Source organism: Squalius cephalus (genome assembly GCF_949319135.1).
Source record: "Squalius cephalus genome assembly, chromosome: 6".
In the NCBI taxonomy this organism is placed as follows: Eukaryota; Metazoa; Chordata; class Actinopteri; order Cypriniformes; family Leuciscidae; genus Squalius; species Squalius cephalus.
Window position 1 is genome coordinate 12,400,989 of NC_137127.1, and position 7,591 is coordinate 12,408,579.

Consider the following 7,591-nt stretch of genomic DNA (forward strand, 5'->3'; position numbering starts at 1 on the left):
AAAGCATCTTTTGCAGTGATTTTTGTGTGAGCTTATCAGTGAACACCCCTGACCACTCGGTGAGTTTCACGTCTTTGTAAACAAAAGTTTAATGCGTTTTAGGAAGGATTGTTCCAGTGCCCATATGCAGCCATTCTGGGGGTGAGGGGGTGCTACCAAAGAAACCTAAAATTCTCGGGACAGCAGCATGTGTCCAAAATTTAATCTTACCCGTTCTATTTCATCAGAAACGATCTATAAACAGGGCTTTAAGTGTAAAATACTGAACTTGTCCTTTAATATAGTCCAAGTGACTACAGTGGCTCAATCTTAAGTTTATCAAGCGACGAGATTACTTTTTGTGCGCAAAAAAAAAAAAACTAAAATAACGACTTTATTCCACTATTAATTTCCCTCTCTCTGGGCCTCGAGTTGGTTAACGTAGTGTTTTTGCGCAGCGTGTCTGTATTGCACGTCACCACGTAGGCTCACTATTGGCCGATGCTGGTCATGTGTGTGATGCGTGTGACGTCCAACACAGAAGCGCTGTGCTATTATACTACGTAAACTCACTCGAGGCCCAGAGAGAAGGAAATGAATAGTGGAATAAAGTCATTATTTTTGGGGGGGTTTTTGCGCACAAAAAGTGTTCTCGTCGCTTTATAAACTTAAGATTGAGTCACTGTAGTCACTTGGACTATATTAACGATCTCTTTAATACATTTTCTGGACCAGCAAGATTCGATCACAGAGAAGATATCGAGGAGTGAGACAGCTCTCAGATTTAATCAAAAATATCTTAATTTGTGTTCCGAAGATGAACAAAGGTCTTACGGGGTTGGAACAACATGAGGGTGAGTAATTACTGACAGAATTTTCATTTTTGGGTGAACTAACCCTTTAATGTAGCCTGACTTCGTCATACTCATATTCTAGTCAGAATGTGAGTCTGATACCATAGACTGTAAAAAAAATATGGACGTAGTGTCCGTGACGTCACCCGTAGGTTTCTGAAGAGCATTTTTGAAACCTAAAGTGGGCGGAGCCGGCCGTCGCCATCTTGGCCTTGCGTCACTCCCGGATAACAGAAAATGGGCAAAGAGGCGGGGCGTGAGTGGAGCTGAGGAGCTCAATTAAAAGTTCCTATTTTTGCCCTTCGAAATATTATAATAGTTAAAAGACATGGCTACAAGTGAGACTGTGTAGGCTATCGTGATTCTGTACTATTCTGCTAGTTGAAAATGCATTATGCAGTAACTTAATATTACTCTGAGAGTGTGTGTGTGAGAGTGATTTATGTGCATACATGTCAGTCACTCTTTTTTATAGTCTATGGTCCGTCAGCGCGGCATCGCTCGTCAAGTTCGTAGAGAGCATATTCAGTCCATTTTAAATTCTGATTTTGGCTGCCTCTCAAATGGGTTAAACCATAGATATATTGCCTATGAAGTTCAAGTAAATGCGCTAGAAAATCCGCGCTCATTCAAGGATGTGCATTTAACGTTATTGCATGGACGGAGAAAGCGCCGACGCCTGCAGGATTTCATCTGACGGTACATAAGCATATTATAATCTATCTGTTCCGGCCGGAACGAACGAGCCTTTATTGACGTTTTTAAAATCTGAAAACTCCAAAAAGCAACGAAATTGTCAAGACATCCATTAGTGCATGTTCATAGAGGAAAACAACTGAAATACAGCGCTGGTTGTTCTCTCGAATGATACTCGACGACAACGACGGAATCCTAAACCGTGGGCGAAGTAATGGGTGTTTTAAATTGTATGAAATAATCCCGAAAAAAAAGCACAAAACACAGCAGAGGTGGCAAGTTCAGCAGCTAACATTTGCTGAGGTGAACTGACGGCTAGTAACAGCAGACAAACGGCTAGCATTGACATCAGCGGCCAGCAGCAACCCACCTGTCACTCAAGTGGCCACACCCTTGCAAAACTTTAAATATTAATCAACTAAACGGAAGAGTTATAAAAAAATTCACCCCCCTCACAGTTGTCATGAAGGGCAAAATTAGCTGTAAGACCAAAGCCACATACAGACACCAGGCTGTAAACATGTTTTTTTCTGCTGTAAAGTTGTTAATTTTAACATGGGGGAGATACAGATTTGACTCACTTTTGACAACAGCCTCAAGCGGCCAGTCAACGAATTGCAGTTTAACTCACTTCCGTGTTGGTTTCAAGAGAGAGACGGGGAGGTTGCCGCTTGTCTGATACTGAGATTTGATTATGGGGCGTGTCTCAACCATAGACTGTAAAAAAAGATGGACGACGCCCCTTCGCTCTCTTCCATTGATGAGAAGTGAAGCCGCCAGTGTCCCGATATGGCGCTGACATATTGGAACTTGAGTCTGCGCAGTAGCGATCTCGGGACCAGACCTGCGCAGTAGTGAGCAGGAAGTAAAGCCGCGAAATCAACGCTCCGCCCTCACTCTCGCAGAATGCACTCGGGGAGAGTGGATTCTGCACACTTAAAATTGATTGCAGAGGTAAGGCGCATATTCAGTTCCTGTGAAAAATTGTGAAATACTGGGAAAACCTGTTCCAGTTAATGGGAGTATAGAGAGGTGATGTGTATAGCCTAAGCCTAGAGCTGCCAACTGTCACCGACTCATTCACCGTGACACACGCAATTTAGGCCGTGGGCCGGACCCCGAAATTGTGAATTTCACTAATCCCTGCCAAGGAACTAAGTAATTTGTTTACAGATGGCATGTAAAAATTCTTATAAGTAGTGTAAGCATTGTTTCCAACGTTGATGTGTGCACATTTGATGAAGATATCGATTTAAACTCTTAAATTTTAAACGGGCAAATTTGTAGGACTACTAAATCGTACCGTCAGAAAACAGGGGCATGTTCAAGTTCAAAACGGTGCGCAACGTTTTGCTACGGTTTCCGAGTTGAACGTCATGTTTCCTGGAAACGGCGTGCACCGGTGTGCAACGGGGTTTGAGATACGTTTTCTCTTGTTTGGTGGGTGTGTCAGAACTGCAGTCCAATCAGCAGCAACATGTATATAAAGCACGTGGTATTAAAGGGCACCTATTATGCCCCTTTTTAGAAGATGTAATATTGGTCTTGGGTGTCCCCAGAATGCATTTGTGAAGTTTCAGCACAAAATACCCCACAGTTAATTTATTATAACCATTTGAAAATGTCATTTTTGGGGCCTGTTTTAAAAAGAGCTGTTTTGTGTGTACCACTTTAAATGTAAATGAGCTGCATATCCCCGCCCTGCTGCTGGACCTAGATGATGACGAGACTCCAGCACAGAATAAACACGAATGAGAATGGACTAAACGTCTCGGAATGGTTATTTGATACATTTATGTACTTACAAAGTTTTAATCGCGTCCCTTTTGCCATTATGGATGTGCAACACACACACACACACACACACACACGCGAACTGTGATAACGTTCGCGCAATTTTTTGAAACTACACACACACACACACACACACACACTACTGTGATAACGTTTGCTAAGTACAAACGAATTTTTGTATTTATTTCTTATGGGGAGGGAGATAGACGTTTAGCCTACTGTCTATGGAGATAGAGCAGACCTTAATTTATTTACATTTGTAAATGCTGCAAAAAAATGCCTACGTGACCTAAAACTGTCTGACGTTGTTTGTTGAGACATCCTATGACGACGACAATAAATAGCTTTAGACGCATTTGTTGTTGAACTGGCTGACATCGATTGAAATGACTATTTGCTCAAAAATCATAAAATACACTTACTTCTTCTGGAGGTGACGTTGGATCGCGAACTGTAGGCAACGAACCACACTCTAGGATTAACTTTGACCCTCTTTCACTAAACAGTCAGTCAGAAAATGAATCTCGTATTTAGGAAGTTTAAGTGGCGCCTTTTCTTCATAAATAAAATCCATCCGCTGTGTTTTCAGTGGCTCTGATGTCAGTGAAGACTAGTATGTCCATTCTTACATCCCACAACACACTTCTTAGGAGACATTACCGGCTGTCGTTGAAACAATGGAGGATGCAGATCACCGAGGGCGGGGTCTATGCCAAAACCAGATGTCAATCAAACCACGTCGGTGGGGCTTAGCTCATTTCTACGTCACAATGAGGGAAATCTAGAACAGGGTGTTCTGAGACAGTGCTTATGATTTATTGAGATAGTAAAAAAACTACTGGGTGGATTTTTATCATTCTAGGGTGGTTTTGCTCACACACTGCCAACACACATTTATGTTCAAACACCATGTAAAAGTGAATTTTGCATAATAGGTGCCCTTTAAAGTGAACTCGCACAATGGGTTCAAGGAAAGTAATTTACAAATGTGTTCAATGCAGCTCGGTATACGCAACAACTGAGGATATTAGAAGACATGTTTGTCGTAAGTTTTATTGTAAAAATATAGGATATCAACATAATGATAGTTGTTTATATTTTTAGCTTCATTGCAAGTGTATGACATTTGGTATAGAAATAGGCTAAACATTGGTAATTAATTGCTTTACCTAAAAATGAGAAAGAAAATACAGGGTATTAAAACAGTATGAACTACAAATAGAGTCAGTATGTGAGGCTAAACAGATGTGTTTTATTTTAAATTAGGTAAGATGTGTGCTTCCATTTCAGTTTCAGCAATCCCTTCACTCGATTGGGATGTTCTCTTTTGTTCTGGGCGGCAAGTGCAGTAACTGTAACATTGGGCATATTTTGTAACTAGTATTAAACACATATTTATACCAACTTCATCAGGCTCCGAAAATTCTTCACAAATAACACAAAGAATGGCCTTCTCAGCTTGCCATAGTTGCAACTCATGCGTCATCAGAACAGTGTGTTCAACCAGAGAATAGGCTTGTTTGAGATTAGCTAAATCTGCGCAGAACCGATCACCGGTGATCAGCGCGAGATGCATGCCGGTTAGAAATGTGTCCGAGTGCGGTCCGCCTTGCTCTGATGTCATGCTGACGTATGTCAAAAAACTCTCGCGACCGCAAGGCACACCTGTCGGATTCTGCAGTCAAGCGCAGTTGCTCTCCACCGACTGCGCTGATCAAAAGCATGATGGGAAACGACTTGCTGACGACACAGCTTAATGTTCATTGGTTTAAACAACCGTGATGTATTGTTCTCTTTTAAAATGTTTGATTTTAAAACTCTGATATCACGTTTTATGTGTATACGAATGTGTAAATATTCCCAAACTATCTGACAGTGCGATCTCTATGGGTTATGCAATGTCATTTTTATAAAAAAAAAAAAAAAAAAAAACAACAAAAAAACACGTCTGTATTAAAGAAAAAAAATTGATAAACATACGTATTTGGAATGGAATTAAATAAGTAGCTACTACTTTGGGTGTCTTGTACATTATATTTATTTTCATATAAAAGCAAGAGAACTTAAATTTCATCCAGTTTATTAGCAACACTGTGCATGAGCGTGAATCCGGTGAATCCCGCGATATCCATCTTTGATCTCACAGGTGTCAGATCCACTGCGAGAAGAGAGAACTGTCCAGCTTGCCTGCGCTTTTTTCACTCCTCCTCTCACTGCAGCGCCTACTCTCGCATACATTTCAGGCGAGGCGAGGCGCATCTCAAACAAGCCTAATGTCTGGTTCAACGCATCACCGTTTCTGTTTAAAAAACGTTGTGCAACGTTTTGTCGGGGCTGAACGCAGCCCAGGCTTGTTTGAGAATGCGCCTTGCCTCGCCTGAAATGTATGCGAGAGTAGGCGGCTGCAGTGAGGAGGAGTGAAAAAAGCGCAGGCAAGCCGGACAGATCTCTCTTCTCGTAGTGGATCTGACACCTACGAAATCAAAGATGGATATCGCAGGATTCACGCTCGTGCACAGTGTTGCTAATAAACTGGATGTCATTCAAGTTCTGTTGCTTTTATATGAAAATAAATAAAATGAACAAGACACCCAAAGTACTTGTTATTTAATTCCATTCCAAATACATGTTTATCAATAATTTTTCTTTAATACAGATATGTGTTTTTATTTATTTTATTGTTTTATAAAAATTAAATTGCATAACCCAAAGAGATCGCACTGTCAGATAGTTTGGGAATATTCACACATAACATAAAACATGATATTAGAGTTTTAAAATCAAACATTTTAAAAGAGAACATACATCACAGTTGTTTAAACCAATGAGCATTAAGCTGTGTCGTCAGCAAGTCGTTTCCCATCGTGCTTTTGATCAGCGCAGTCAGCGGAGAGCAACTGCGCTCGACTGCAGAATCCGACACGTGCGCCTTGCGCTCGCGAGAGATTTTTTACATACGTAAGCATGACATCAGAGCAAGGCCGCACTCGGACCACTGATCATTATCAATAGTGATTCACTATTACTACTAATCGTGATCACTATATAGAATGACTGGATAGCTCATGACGTCATAAACAGTGAAGCCACCGCGCCGCCGTATTCCCTGAGCTTGCGCGTTCTATTGAATCAATAGGAAATTTTATGATTTGACTGAAAAAACATTGCCTAACGAGACACAGTTTTTAAATCTAAAGTCTCCCTGTACATTCTCACAACGCAAACATCCTAAGCATTTAAATGGGTATTTGTTTAAAGTCGGAAATTTTTCCTGCTTATTAAAAAACGTCAATTTCTTTGCAAAAGGAATAAAAAGCTGTACGAGAACACTAGTCGGCCTTCACTGAAAAGCTATCTTCACAGGTAAGAAAAACAGTTAGATACTATTAATTAAATAGTGAATGCTAAAGACATATTTTTGTGAATGGTGAATATTCAGGTGTATATTGTTTCGTAGCCACGAATTAATAATACCTCAGCACGTTATACTAATTTGTTCCCTCGTTTTATTATATTGTAGCCACGTTGTAATTCGTTAAATCAAAATGAGGGAGAGAATTCCCAGCTAGCAAAAAGTTGTCTATTAGACGTTGAATAGACGTAAATCTTCAACGTCTAATGACGGTCCGCTGAAGGTTGAAAATGAAAATTGAAAAGACGTCAAATTTGTCCGACTTTTCAACATTGAAAACAGGTCAATCTTCAACGTCTAATTACGGTCCACTGAAGGTTGAAAATGAAAATTGAAAAGACGTCAAATTTGTCCGACTTTTCAAAATTGAAAACAGGTCAATCTTCAACGTTTACTCGATGCCTATTGAAAATTGTCAATTCTTAAGTCCCAACACATTAACATGCCATGCCAAATAACATTTTAGATTAACATATGAATAAAACAAAGCTTTAAAGAGAGAATAGCTTTATTATACTTAAAACAGCACATTTTAAATAAAATATAGTGCAATAAAACACAGATTTCACATTCCAAAAGCACATTCCAAGAGTCAACACAAAACACAACTCAGAAAATGTACACTACAAATGTTCACACTTTGCGACCTCCCAGCAAACATTGGTCCAATGGCAACGTCGTGTCCCTGGCCAAAAATAGTCGCGGTATGACGGCATAAATCTGTAAAAATATGTAACACAGAACATTTCCTAAAAATGCATTCAGATACATTTGTACATGTCTACAGTTCTCTGGGGTTGCATGTATAATTGTTATTTTGACTTTTAGCTACGTGTAGTTCAATATATAGTGTATC